This window comes from Oryctolagus cuniculus, chromosome 16, assembly GCF_051225735.1.
Source record: "Oryctolagus cuniculus isolate XC-2025 breed Fujian yellow rabbit chromosome 16, ASM5122573v1, whole genome shotgun sequence".
Taxonomy (NCBI): domain Eukaryota; kingdom Metazoa; phylum Chordata; class Mammalia; order Lagomorpha; family Leporidae; genus Oryctolagus; species Oryctolagus cuniculus.
Window position 1 is genome coordinate 46,827,117 of NC_142882.1, and position 13,688 is coordinate 46,840,804.

Below are 13,688 nucleotides of genomic sequence, written 5' to 3' on the forward strand. Positions count from 1 at the left end.
TGAATTGTTAGAACACTTAGAAGTCATTTGCCACTCATTTCTGTGGCAGGAAATTGCCCTTTAATTTCACAGTCCTGTGCAAGTTCTGTGAAATGGGTATTCAGTTACTGAAAACACCTCCCTAGGTTCGCTTCATGTCTAGTGTCCTCGCCTAAGCAGTTCAAAGGTAATTTTTTTTTCACTTTTAGCAATGACTTAAAAAAAAAAAACTTTGAATGGACTGCTTTATTAAAATAATGGAAGGGCTTGCTAAAGGAAGAACTCCCTGGGAAGAGGTTAAATAATATAAATAGCTCTGCTGAGAGTACAACAAAGTTCTTTATTGTGCTGTTGCCACAGCAGCACCAATCATTCAAAACAAGGAAATGGAGTCTCATGTTTAATATAATACAGACTTTTCCCTAGAATTTCTGTGGTCTAGGGTTTTTTGGGGATCGGCATGTTTATCTACATATGTCTAAATTTAGACATGCCTTTTATGTAATATGGTAAAAGAGAAGTGCTTAAAGTTCTATAAGATGCAGTTATTTCTTAAGCATTTTTTTGGGGGGGGTTCTAAATTGACTTTAAAACATCAGGAATTTTCCATGCTGAAATACATGCTCCAGGTCATTGTGACTTTGTGCAGAGAGGGGAAGCCTAATCCTTTATGCATTTCACATTCGGTTTTAAAAGGTCACTTTGAGAAGTATGAAGAAACTGTTTAGTAATTCAAGAAAGAAAAATATTTTTTTCTATTGAATATTTAACCCCATAACAAGAGCTTTGTCTGCTCTGGAAGCAAGGACTCTATTCTGAAAATCAAATTCTAGAAACTCAGAAACATGGATGTGGAGGTTTCTGGGGGCTGCACTGAACTTTATGACATACAGAAATAAAAACGGGAAGATAGGGACCGGCAGTCTCAGTCCCTCATTCAACTGAATTCATTATTCAGTAACTCACAGCCAGAGCCCCTCCCCCACAAACAATCCAGCACACAGTACAAGCTTCCTTACCAAGATAGGGTTGGTTGTGACAAATGGCTTTTTGTGTAAGGTACTGGACATTGCTCAGTTCAGGTGGAGATCTGCTGGTGAGAGCTTACTTTATCTCACTGTGTGAGGAGACTTGACACCACCAGTTTTACCCTGGTTCTTACTAAAGTGTTAATATGTCGGCAATTCTGATTGTTCTGGGATAAGAATAAATGATATGGGGGCTGGTGCTGTGGTGTAGCAGGTATAGCTGCCGCCTGCAGTGCTGGCATCCCATATGGGCACCGGTTCAAGTCCCAGCTGCTCCACTTCTGATCCAGCTCTCTGCTGTGGCCTGGGAAAGCAGTGGAACATGGCCCAACTCCTTGGGCCCCTGCACCCATGTGGGAGACCCAGAGAAAGCTCCTGGGTCCTGGCTTCGGATTGGCACAGTTCCAGCCTTTGCGGCCAGTTGGGGAGTGAACCAGCGGATGGAAGACCTCTCTCTCTCTCTGCCTCTCTTCTCTTTGTGTAACTCTGACTTTCAAATAAATAAATAAATCTTTTAAAAAATAAAAATGTAATAATCAATGACATGATGAGGGGACTTTTCATAATCTGATCCATTCTACTTGCTGAAGACGAAGAGAATGATGCAAAAACCTTGGTCAGATGTGTACCCAGAATGCATGTGTGCTTGTGTCGGCACTTTTAATAAGGACAAATGTTGCGTGGAAACTAATTTCACAAAGGCCTAATTTATGCACTGTGTGTAAATTGGCCAAATATTATTTCTTGCATGAAAATTTTATTAAGGTATTATGAGATCATTTTTCACTTATCTCCTCTGTCTAGTGTTGAAAGGGGAATTCTGAGTGCTGAAAGGGGAATTGTTAGAGCTTTAAGAAAATAGCTGTGAATTACACTTAAAAATGATTGAAAAGTTTAAAAGGAAATGAAAATCTGTTAAGGTCCTACCTCTGTCAGTCATGTTTCTAGGTACTGGAATTAAGTATTGAAAAAGACAGGATGGGCACCTACCTGAAAGTTCTATATTATAAATATTTAAAGGGTATATGTGGATAACAAAATGATCTAGTGAAACCTTCCAGTATTAACATGATTTCTCCTTCCTTTATTCTTTTATTCAAGACCATATAAGTATGAGCACACCAGCATTTTATCATGGGCTCTTACCTACTTTTTTTTTTTAAAGGATTATATATTGGAAAGAATCACACAGAGAGCGAAGGAGAAGCAGAGAGAGAGAGAGAGAGACAGAGAGACAGAGAGACAGAGAAAGAGAGGTCTTCCATCTGCTGGTTCACTCTCCAGCTGGCTGCAAGGGCCGGAGCTGTGCCGATCCGAAGCCAGGAGCTAGGAGCTTCTTCCAGGTCTCCCACATGGGTGCAGGGGCCCAAGGACTTGGTCCATCTTCCACTGCTTTCCCAGGCCACAGCAAAGAGCTGTATCCGAAGAGGAGCAGCCAAGACTTGAAATGGTGCCTATATGGGATGCCGGCACTGCAGGCGGCTGCTTTACCCACTACACTAGAGCGCTGGTCCCTCTTACCTACCTTTCTTCACCAAATCTTTTCCTATATCTCAGAAGGAACTTCTTTTTAAAGCTTAAATGAGCCTCGGATGCTCTTTGAAAAGAGTCAGGATTGTGCATCCCAGACCTTTGTGTTTTTCCTTCTTCTTGATGCCTTGCAACTGAGGGGTTGAGATACAGGGTGGGACAGAGTTGAGTGTGCATGGAGAAGCAGGGCCAGGCGGTGAGATATGTTTCCTGGAGGATAATAAATACTACTTGGCTTCACTGAATGTGCTGTTATTGAGCCTCAAGACTATCTCTTTGACGTATATTCATAGGTTTTTCTCAAGGTGAGGAAAATATCACGTGAGCTTTGCAGTCAGCCTGCCTGGTCAGACTTTCTGTGTTCCGTGGAGCATGATTTTATGCGTGTTCTAGTTGAGAGAGAGAGAGAGCTTGACTGTGGGGAGCAACTCGGACTAGACTAAGTTCCTGGAATTAAGACTTATTCTATACATCTGCTCTCCCATAATATGGCGCTGGGAGAAGGGAGAAACAGCTTCTACGCAGCTGCCTCTCACCAATTTGATTGACTGAGCTGCAGGAGCTGATCTTGCTCCTGATTGGAGGAGAGCAGCGTACTTCGCGTGTGGGTAGCAGAGTTGGGATTGGTGGAAGAGGACTATAAAGGAGGAGAGAGACAACATGCACGAGGAACATCTAAGGGGAACATCTATCTGAAGGAACACCTGTGCAGCCCCCGAGAGAGCCGGCCGGCGGTGTGCCGCTCCCCCGCGGAAGTGGGGAAAGTGGCCAGGGGGAACCGCCCTTCCACGGAGGTGGAAGGACGGTAGCCAACCCGGGAAGAACCAGCAGCAAACCCGGGGAGGGCCTAGCAGACGAAAGAACAACGCAGGGTCCTGTGTCGTTCCTCCACGAAGAGGGGGAGTGACACTTGACAAAGGATTCCATGACTTGTCATCTTCAAATAATCAAAATTGAGGAACTGGTGGGGGATTTCCGGAATCCTCTTCCTTAATTGATCCTTTTTTCAGGTAAAATGTAGTTCAGAGGATAGCAGTCTATTGAATTTGACTCTAAGCTTCAGCACGGATAAGAAATTCTGGCTGAAATGTATATGGTGAAAGCTCAGTTACCTCAGTTCCTATTGAGCCGCATTCTGAACACCTTCCACTGTAACCGTTACCTTGCACAGAAGTCTGTATTTTTAGCCTTTAAGCAGAGCTCAGGCACTGTATTTAGACATCTGACTTGAAGACTAAAATTTGTTCAGTGAGCAGAACAAATGTTCAGAAAATAACATTTCAAGGTTAGAGTTAATGTCCTAAAGAAAATCTCTTTTCTTCTCCTTTTCCTTATTGAATATAGCATAAATAATATACCTTGACGGGCTTTCAAGATTAAAAATCAGAATAACAGCGAGCTTGCAGAGGGAAGAAGGAGTAATTAAAAACTGAGGGACTTCTGGAGAACAATGGTTTTCCTGGAACAAAGTACACGTTTTATTCCCAATTCAATAGGATTATGGATCTTAAAAGGATTGCTAAAACTACATAATAAAGCTTCGAGAAATGGGGCAAAATGAGTGTACAGCACTGTAGAAGATACACACACAGTTATCATATGTCTAACTCCCCTAGTGTGAAGAGGAGAGAACCGTTTAGGTATTATCACTCATTATAGAATCTATACATATCAGTGTTTATTTACAGTGTGCAGGGCACCACACAAGGGCTGTTTATATCAGCAACCTTATCTAATGTTCAAAGCAGCTCTCTGGAATAGGAATTATAAGCCTCACTTGATCAGTGAGGAAATCAAGACCATAATCTTTATAGTGTTCCTAGGACGACATAGATAGTGAGAGCACAGCATTAATATTTCTCAGGGAAGTCCCAAAATGGTGCCGACACTCCCTGGCACTCACAGATAAAGTCTTTTATTCCACTCTTTGCTCCCAGCATTGTGAGGCTGCAGAAAGGGCGTCAGTGTGGGACTTGGACCCTTGTGTATTCAAACCCTGCCTCACGTAGTTGCATTGTACAACTTGGACGGTATCTATACCTGTGTTTTCTGAAGTGTCCCTGTGATTTTTAAAAATGTGAGTAGGAAGAAGTATGAAAGACTTCCAAACTGTTAACAGGAGACTTTTATTTTGTAGTATGGGGTTATTAGGTAGGTTTTTTGTCCTTTTTTTTTTTTTGGTATTGTTTTATTTTATGATCATAATATTATTTGTATAATCATTAAAACTTTCCCTTCGAAGTTAATAATAATGGGGCTGTTGTTGTAGTGGGTTTAACTGCCTCCTGCAACAATGGCTTTCCAATAGAGTGCCTGGCCCCTGCTGCCACCTACATGGGAGACCAGGATGTTCCAGGCGCCTGGGTTCCATCTGGCCTAGCCCTAGCCATTGCAGCCACTTAGGGAGAAAACCAATGGATAGATCTCCTTCTCTCTTGCTCTGTAATTCTGCCTTTCAGATAAATAAATAACCCTTAAAGATGAAGTCATTAAGAATAATTTTTAATATTGTTATCACAAATGATGTGCACGATGCCAGTTTACACACAGGCAGACACATAAAGACACTTAAAAAAATGTCGTGGCGGGCTGGTGTTTGGCCTAGTGGTTAGGAGGCCGATTTTAGGCTCTCTTGTCCCGCTTCAGAGGACCTGGGTTGTTTTGATTCCTGGCTCCAACTCTGCACTTCAGCTTCCTGCCAATGCAGACCTTCGGTGGCAGTAATGGCTCATGTAATTGGGTCCCTGCTGTCCATGTAGGATACTGGGATTGAATTCCTTCTCCTGGCTTGGGCCCTGGCCAGTCCAAGCAGTTGTGGGCATTTGGAAAGTAGACCAGTGGATGGGAGTTCTTTGTCTGTTTGTGTCTTTCTCCCTTTGCCTCTCAGACAAATTAATATGCTTAATAAGTTCTTTGAGGGGCCGGTGTTGGTGGCATAGCGGGTTAAACTATTGTCTGCAGTGCAGGCATCTCATATTTACATCTGTCCAAATCCAGGCTACTTCCTATCCAACTCCCTGCTAATGCTCCTGAGAAAGCAGCAGAAGATGGTCCGAGGGCTTGGGTCCCTGCCACCCACGTGGGAGACCTGGATGGAGTTCCTGGCTCCTGGTTTCAGCCTGGTTGAGCCCCAGCTGTTGGCAACCATTTAGGAAATGAACCAGCAACCGGAGGATCTGTCTCTCTCTCCTTTTCTCTGTAGCTCTACCTTTTAAATAAATAAATACATCAAAAACAATTAAAAAGTTCCTTGAAAAATATTTTGAAGCAGCTTCTTTATAATACACGTTTTTTTCCTGAACTTTCTGAAGATGTGTACATGGCTTTTAAAGCTTTTTGTGCCAGAATAAACTGATCTGTTAATTCCATTTTTTTAAAAACTTTTTTTCATCATATATAATTATCTTTTACTGAGCATATGCAGTACACGTTATTTGCAAAAATATCAGAAAATCAGAGGAAAGAGTAATTACAACACAAAGATTACAGCTGGCTAATATCTCTCCAGCCACTTATTTATGTATCTGTACATATGTATGTTTGCATACTTTTTTTTTACAAAGATGAGGCCAGTTTATTATATTTAAAACCATCATTTTATACTCAATATATTATGAATATATTTTGTTGCCATTAATTATATGTCATTTTTAAAAATTTTTTTAAGATAAGCAAATTTAATGTACACAGTTTTAGGAACATGGTGATACTCCCCACCCTATCTTCGCTCCCTTGCATGTTCCCACCCTGCCTCTTCCTTCATCTCTTATTTTCTCTCTTGAGTTTTACAAAGATCTATTTTCAGTTTACTTTATACTCGTAAGATTAACCCTATAAAAAGTTCAACAAATAGAAGAAAAAAAAACACTGTTCCTCAACAATAGAAACAGGGGCTGTAAACAATCATTGACTCTCAAAATGTTAATTTCATGGCTATATATTATATTTTTGGTGCTCTATTAGTTATCACAGATCAGGGAAAACATATGATATTTGTCTTTTTGAGACTGGCTTACTTTACTACTTATAATGGTTTCAAGTTGCATCCATTTTGTTGCAAAAGACAGTATTTCATTCTTTTTTACGGCTGAATAGTATTCTGTACTATATCTGTATCACAATTTTTCCCTCACGTCTGTCTGTTTGTTTCTCTCTCTCTCTCTACACACATACAGGTTTTTTGTTGTTGTTGTTGTTTTTTTTTTTTTTTAAGTGAAACGCTGACCATGTGATAACAACATGAAACTCGAGACTGCTTTAATTTGGCATGTTCAGATCTTACAGTCAAATTCTTCTTTCAGAAAACATGGTCTCTGTTGTATACTCAATTGTATTCTTCTCATCTTCCACCACTATAACTACAGAAAAATTATGGCATGTTATACCATAATTATTAATCTTCTTTATTTCCTGATCCTTGAGGATTTTGTTGTTTAAGTTTTCCCTAATTTGAAGGCAACCAGAGGTTAATTATCTGGATTCCTAAAGCAATGTCTTTGTGTAATGGTAAACACTGGTTTTGTCGTCAGCATGAAGTGCAACTTTTTTTTTTTTAATATTTATTTATTTGTTTGAAAGAATTACGCAGAAAGAGGAGAGGCAGAGAGAGAGAGAAACAAGGGGAGAGAGAGAGAGAGAGAGAGAGAGAGAGAGAGACCTTCTGTATGCTGATTCACTCCTCAATTGGCTGCAATGGCCGGAGCTGAGCCTATTCGAAGCCAGGAGCCAGGAGCTTCTTCAGGATCTTCTGTGTGGGTGCAGGGACCCAAGGACCTGAGCCATCTTCCACTGTTTTCCCAGGCCATAGCAGAGAGCTGGATTGGAAGTGGAGCAGCTGGGTCTCGAATCTGCACCCGTATAGTATGCTGGCACTTCAGGAGGCAGCTTTACCCACTACACCACAACTTTTTTTAGTCCTCCGTTTGCCAAATATGAGACTTTGGATAATTAATCTTTAGGTAACTTAATCTCCTAGTTCTGAAAATAGATGTAAGAAACCTTAACCTTGCAATCATAAACTGAGTTAAAGTTTGTCAAGTTTCTGGTGTTATGGGATTACATAAAGGTAAATTTCTTATTTTTTCTTTTTCCTTCATTTGATTTAAATCCAAAACTCATTGTCTACTGCTGTCCCAGGCAAGAAACTTTCTTACTCATTCTGCAGTAAATTGGATGTCAGTTTTAGTTTTCTGTTTTGGAATTAATCAGATTTTTGATGGAGTGACTAAGATGATGACCAGCTAGCAGTTGCTTCCTTATTAACGTGAGGTTGATTTCAGCTTAAACCTTCTGGCTTCCCAGGCAGGCTTCATGTTATGAAAGAGAAGAATAAAAATCCTTAAAGCCAAAGTGGAAAAAAAAAATGAATTGTGAAAGCTGAAGAACGAGCTCAGAACATGTACTTAAAATGTGGGTGTTTCTTTTGGTCCACTTTCTATGGAATGTGTGGGAAAATTCTCTGAGTGTGAGGATGAGAATGGCATGTGTGTTTGTGTTCCAAGTGTTGGATCAGAATACATAGGATATTTTGGTTTTTTCCTTTTACTTAACCTTGTTCTTATGAGCTGTGGTAAATATTACTAAATATTTGCAGTATTGTGATTTATAGAGATGTGTGTGATAGCCCTTCCTATATCATCATTTCTCTGGGCGTGCAAGCTACTCACAGTTGTTCAGTGGTATTTTGAGTAACAGAGTAATGGACATTCATTTACATAAATCACCATGCACGTCTTTGATTTTTTTTTTTTTCCTTTCTAAATGATTCCTAGAAACAGACTCAGTCTCAAGGAGTGTGAACTTTTCAGGCGATTGTTGATTTTCTCTGACAGTTTTTACCCAGGAAGGGTGTACCAATTTGCAGTCCTACAGCAGTGCTTTTCACATCAAATACTTGACATCCTTTTCTGTTAGCATCAGTTGATGGGTAAAAATGTTAATATATCATAATTTGCATTAATTTGACTACAGTGAAGTTGAAGGTTATGTTTACTGAGGAACACATAGGCACACGCACAGAAGAGCTCTTTCTTTTCAGTAATTGGGTATGTTCTGTTACAATGACAAGTTTTAAAATTTATTTGAATATCTGTCAATAAGAAAAAACTTGGCTAAAAGTAACCCCAGCAGTAAGTTTGGTCAAATCCCTGAAAAGACTGAATTTGGGATGCTTTCCTCTGAAAGATGTGTGCTACATGATGTTGAGGCTTATGAAATTTTCATATATTCTTTTATGCTGGGAAATTGGTCATTGGGTTTACCCTGCACTCCCCAGCTGAGCTGAAAGAGCAGCTTTCCAAGGGGCCAACATCTGCCTTTGTAATCCCAGTTGAAAGTTGCAACTGCAGGAAGGAAGGGTTTGGTTCACTGGCTGATGAGTCTGTACAGAACTGAAGTGAGTCAACGTGAAAATGTATTTAAGGACTCAGGCTCCAGTTAGCCCATAACTTAAAGCAGGAAGAAGGGTGAATTTCCTCTCAACTAAGCACCTATTTCCTAGAAGACAAGAAAAAATACTGTCTGAAAATACTGGATCTTCACTTGCACACCCATTACTAGGGTTCTAAAAGTTCCTTTCCATACGTTCTAGGGATATGTTGTTCTGAATCAGTAGTAATTACAGAGTTTTTGGTGGGTTAGATGTATTGAAAGTAGTCTTACTGCTACTTGTGCAATTTTTTAAAGATGAAAGCTTGTTTTTCAGGATATATATGTTTGGTACCCACAGCAGCTGGCTTTGAAACATTTCTAATTGAATATTTCTATTTGGGGAAAAAGGCTCTTTTATAAGAAGAAAATACGATTTGAGTCTTCATTAGAATGAAGGTTAAGGCTGGATTATAAGAAGAGAGATTTTATAAAGTATTTTCAAGCCTTACAGGAAGTTAATAAAATAATTTTATGGAATTCAAACATGACTCAGCTTCTAATATTAATTTTGTAAATAGGAAAAAGGTAATTAAATTACTAAAGCACCTTAATTTGAAAGGCTAACTTTATTATTATTATTCTTTAGCTCATAGGGAAATTTATTATTATTTATACTACTTTTAAAACCCTAGGTCTTTTTTCATTGATGCACAATTATTTGAGTGTTTACTGTACCTTGCTCTGAGACTTTGTGTGGGCTCTGGCTGTCTAATGAAGGAGATAAAATACTGACCTTCCTCCGGAATCCAAGGCAAGAAATCCTGTTATGTGGGCACACATACCTCTTGTGATTTGTGACTTTTACATCTGGTCTTCAGCCAATGGTTGAGATGGAGCAGAATTGATAGTCTGGAAGGAATATAGTTTTCTTGTCCATTTTAACTGTCGCCCAAACGTGAAGATAACCAAAGAGTGCTCCGTAGCTAACTTCCCTGAAGTTTATAAACTAACATAAGCTTGCCATTGCTTATTTGTTGTAGTACAACATTGTGAAATAATTTTAGAAAACTTAGACTATGTCAAAAAATAAAGCCGGCGCCGTGGCTCAATAGGCTAATTCTCCGCCTTGGGGCCGCCGGCACACCGGGGTCTAGTCCGGGTCGGGGCGCCGGATTCTGTCCCGGTTGCCCCTCTTCCAGGCCAGCTCTCTGCTGTGGCCAGGGAGTGCAGTGGAGGATGGCCCAGGTGCTTGGGCCCTGCACCCCATGGGAGACCAGGAGAAGCACCTGGCTCCTGCCTCGGATCAGCGCGGTGCACCGGCCGCAGCGGCCATTGGAGGGTGAACCAACGGCAAAAGGAAGACCTTTCTCTCTGTCTCTCACTGTCCACTCTGCCTGTCAAATAAATAAATAAATAAATAAATAAAAAGGAAAGTGAAAAGAATGATATTTGAATGAAAAATCCCTGAAAACACATTGGCAGGTCCTTGAGAGCTAATTTTATGTAATTTATAAGCAGTTTTTTTTTTTAAGATCAAAGTTATTGGTCATATTGAATACCATATCTTTGTTATTACTTTTTTTTTTAAATTTATTTGACAGGTAGATTTGCAGACAATGAGAGAGAGAGAGAAAGGTCTTCTTTTCGTTGGTTCACTCCCCAAATGGCTGCTACAGCTGGCGCTGCGCCGATCTGAAGCCAGGAGCCAGGTGTTTTTTCCTGGTCTCCCATGGGGGTGAAGGGCCCAAGCACTTGGGCCATTCTCCACTGCCTTCCCGGGCCACAGCAGAGAGCTGGACTGGAAGAGGAGCAACCGGGACTAGAACCGGTGCCCATATGGGATGCCGCAGGTGGAGGATTAACCTAGTGAGCCATGGCGCCAGCCCTGTTATTACATATTTTGTTAATGTTTTTCAAAGTATTTTTCTTGACCAGTTAGTGTTGGTACAAAGCATTTTGATCAAGCAGTTAATAGCAGGGGCAGAAGATTTTCAACCTCGAGACAAATTTTACATAGTCTGAAGAATGTTTGACAGTCCTTTGAAGACAACAATTGATTTCAGGGGTTGGTGTTGTGGTGCAGCAGGTTACACTGCCAATTGGAGCCCTGATCTATCCCATGTCTGAGTGTCAGTTCAAGTCCTGGCTGTTCCACTTCTGTTCTAGCCTCCTGCTAATGTATCTAGAAAAGCAGCAGATGATAGCCCATGGACTTGGATCCTTGCCACCCATGTGAGAGACCCAGATGGAGTTCCTGGTTCCTGGCTGCAGCCTGGCCTTTAGTCTTTTGATCTTTCCACTGTTGGCATGCGGCTGGTCTCTGCCCCTCCCCTTCTATTCAGGTTTACTCACACGTGATAGGGCGAGCATCAGCAGACTGATCTATGCTCCTGCCTGGAACCACTTCCTTGATTTACAGAAGTTTACTGTATAGAGTTGGTGGTGTCATCTGTAAGTTTCATTTTAGGCTGATGAAAAAGGTATTACATGAAACACTTATTTCAAAAGTGGGGGGAGGCAGGGCAGGCATTTTGCATCATAGTTAAGGTGCCAACATCACATGTCTGAATGCTTGGGTTCAAGTTCTGGCTCCATTCTCACAGTGATTCTAGCTTCTTACTAATGCAGACTTTGGAAGGTAGCTCAAGTACTTGAGTCCCTGAACCCACATGGGAGACCTGGATAGAGTTCCTAACTTCAGCTGGTCCAGCCCTGGCTGTTGTTGGCATTTGGGGAGTGAACCAGTGTATAGAAGATCTCTGCGTCTTTCTGTTTCTCTGCTTCTCAAGAAGATCGTGCACTCAGCCTCACTGTGACAAGCCTTTGCAGGGTTTCTCCCATTAAAGATGAATAAATAAATGGGTTTAAGTGGGGCTTTTTGCTTGAAAAGCTTAATGCCTCTATGTGAGCATCAGAGAATGTGTACGTCTTAAAAGAGGCCCACCATCTTCCAGAGAGAGGGATTAATTTATGGGTAGATGGCGAGGATGACAAAATGTGCTCCAGCATTGCAGGAAGGGGCAGGAGTGTGTGAATACAGAGGAAAGCTTCCAGAAGAGGAGGCACGGAGCAGGTGCCTCTGACCCCAGGCAGAGCAGGTGGCTCTGACCCCGGGTGGAGCAGGTGGCTCTGACCCCGGGCAGAGAAGGTACCTCTGACCCCGGGTGGAGCAGGTGCCTCTGACCCCAGGTGGGGCAGGTGGCTCTGACCCCAGGTGGGGCAGGTGCCTCTGACCCCGGGTGGAGCAGGTGGCTCTGACCCCGGGCGGAGAAGGTACCTCTGACCCTGGGCGGAGCAGGTGCCTCTGACCCTGGGCGGAGCAGGTGCCTCTGACCCCAGGTGGGGCAGGTGGCTCTGACCCCGTGCGGAGCAGGTGCCTCTGACCCTGGAGGCTGAGAGCCTGTGAAGAGTTTGAGAGAAGGCACACTGAGGGCATTTCCTTTTCCCCCTTGTCCTTCTCTTCTTGCTCCTTTAGAACTCTGTCTTTCCCTCTTCCTTCCCTGGAGATACAAAAGCTACAGAGGCAAGAGGAGCTGAAGTCACAGGGCCGTGGTTGAGAAGTGTTGGTTTATTTGTTCTCATCTTAAACTCAGATTCATATAAAGGCTGGGGGGTCAGAACCATGCCCTTCTTGCTCTTTGGGAGGAACTGTTGGTGATAACTCAGCAAGGCAGTTCTTGCATTTCACTTCAGCAGAGTACATTTTCTAGATCTAAGCAGAAAGCAGGCTTCTGGACAGGGAAGATAAATGACAATGAGCCGGCTGGCGCCTCAGCTCAATAGGCTAATCCTCCACCTGCAGCGCCGGCACCCCAGGTTCTAGTCCCAGTCGGGGCGCTGGATTCTGTCCCGGTTGCTCCTCTTCCAATCCAGCTCTCTGCTGTGGCCTGGGAGTGCAGTGGAGGATGGCCCAAGTGCCTGCGCCCTGCACCTGCATGGGAGACCAGGAGAAGCACCTGGCTCCTGCCTTTGGATCAGCGCGGTGCGCCAGCTGCAGCGTGCTGGCCGGCCGTAGCGGCCACTGAGGGGGTGAACCAATGGAAAAGGAAGACCTTTCTCTCCATCTCTCTCTCTCACTGTCCACTCTGTCAAAAAAAAAAAAAAAAAAAAAAAAAGAGAGAGAGAGAGAGATAGAGAGACAATGAGCCTCCAGGTGTTTTCCTCTCTTATCTTAGTATCGAATTGGGGGGTGGGGATGCTAACCACAGACAAGTGACAGAACTGCTTGTTGCATTCGGCGGCCTCAGTTTACCAAATCAGACTTTTGTGAAGCCATTGCCTTGTGTGCGTCAGTGGTTGCTGTCAGGGTTTCTGTTTGTCAGCTAGTCACCAGCGAGGCTTCGTGAGCCTTTTCAAAGTGTTTTGGTTTCCAGACCTTCTTGCTTCTATCCCCACAATCCTTAGGCATGGTGGGAAACACACCTCAGAGTGAGTGGTGCAGACTTAATTCAAATGCCACTGTTTGGCATAGCTTAGAAAATTGCATGACCTGGGATTCTGGAGTGACAGAGTTTTACATGTTGTGTCACATTTAGAGTTTGATCGATGGAGTTCAGTTGAAGCATCGAGCATTTATTTCACTGAAATCTGTCTGTGTTTTCTTTTCTTTCTTTCTTTTTTTTTTTTTTGATTAATCATTTTTTTTTAAACTTTTATTTAATGCATATAATTTTCCAAAGTACGACTCATGGATTACAATGGCTTCCCCCCCATACCGTCCCTCCCACCCACAACCCTCCCCCTTCCCACTCCCTCTCCCCTTCCATTCACATCAAGATTCAT

At 42.4% G+C, this 13,688-nt stretch overlaps 1 protein-coding gene across 1 annotated transcript in view; it reads left to right on the plus strand.

The window, feature by feature from the left end:
- HDAC9 (histone deacetylase 9) overlaps positions 1 to 13,688 on the plus strand; it is a 659,964-nt gene that overhangs the window by 219,598 nt on the left and 426,678 nt on the right. The window lies entirely within an intron of this gene.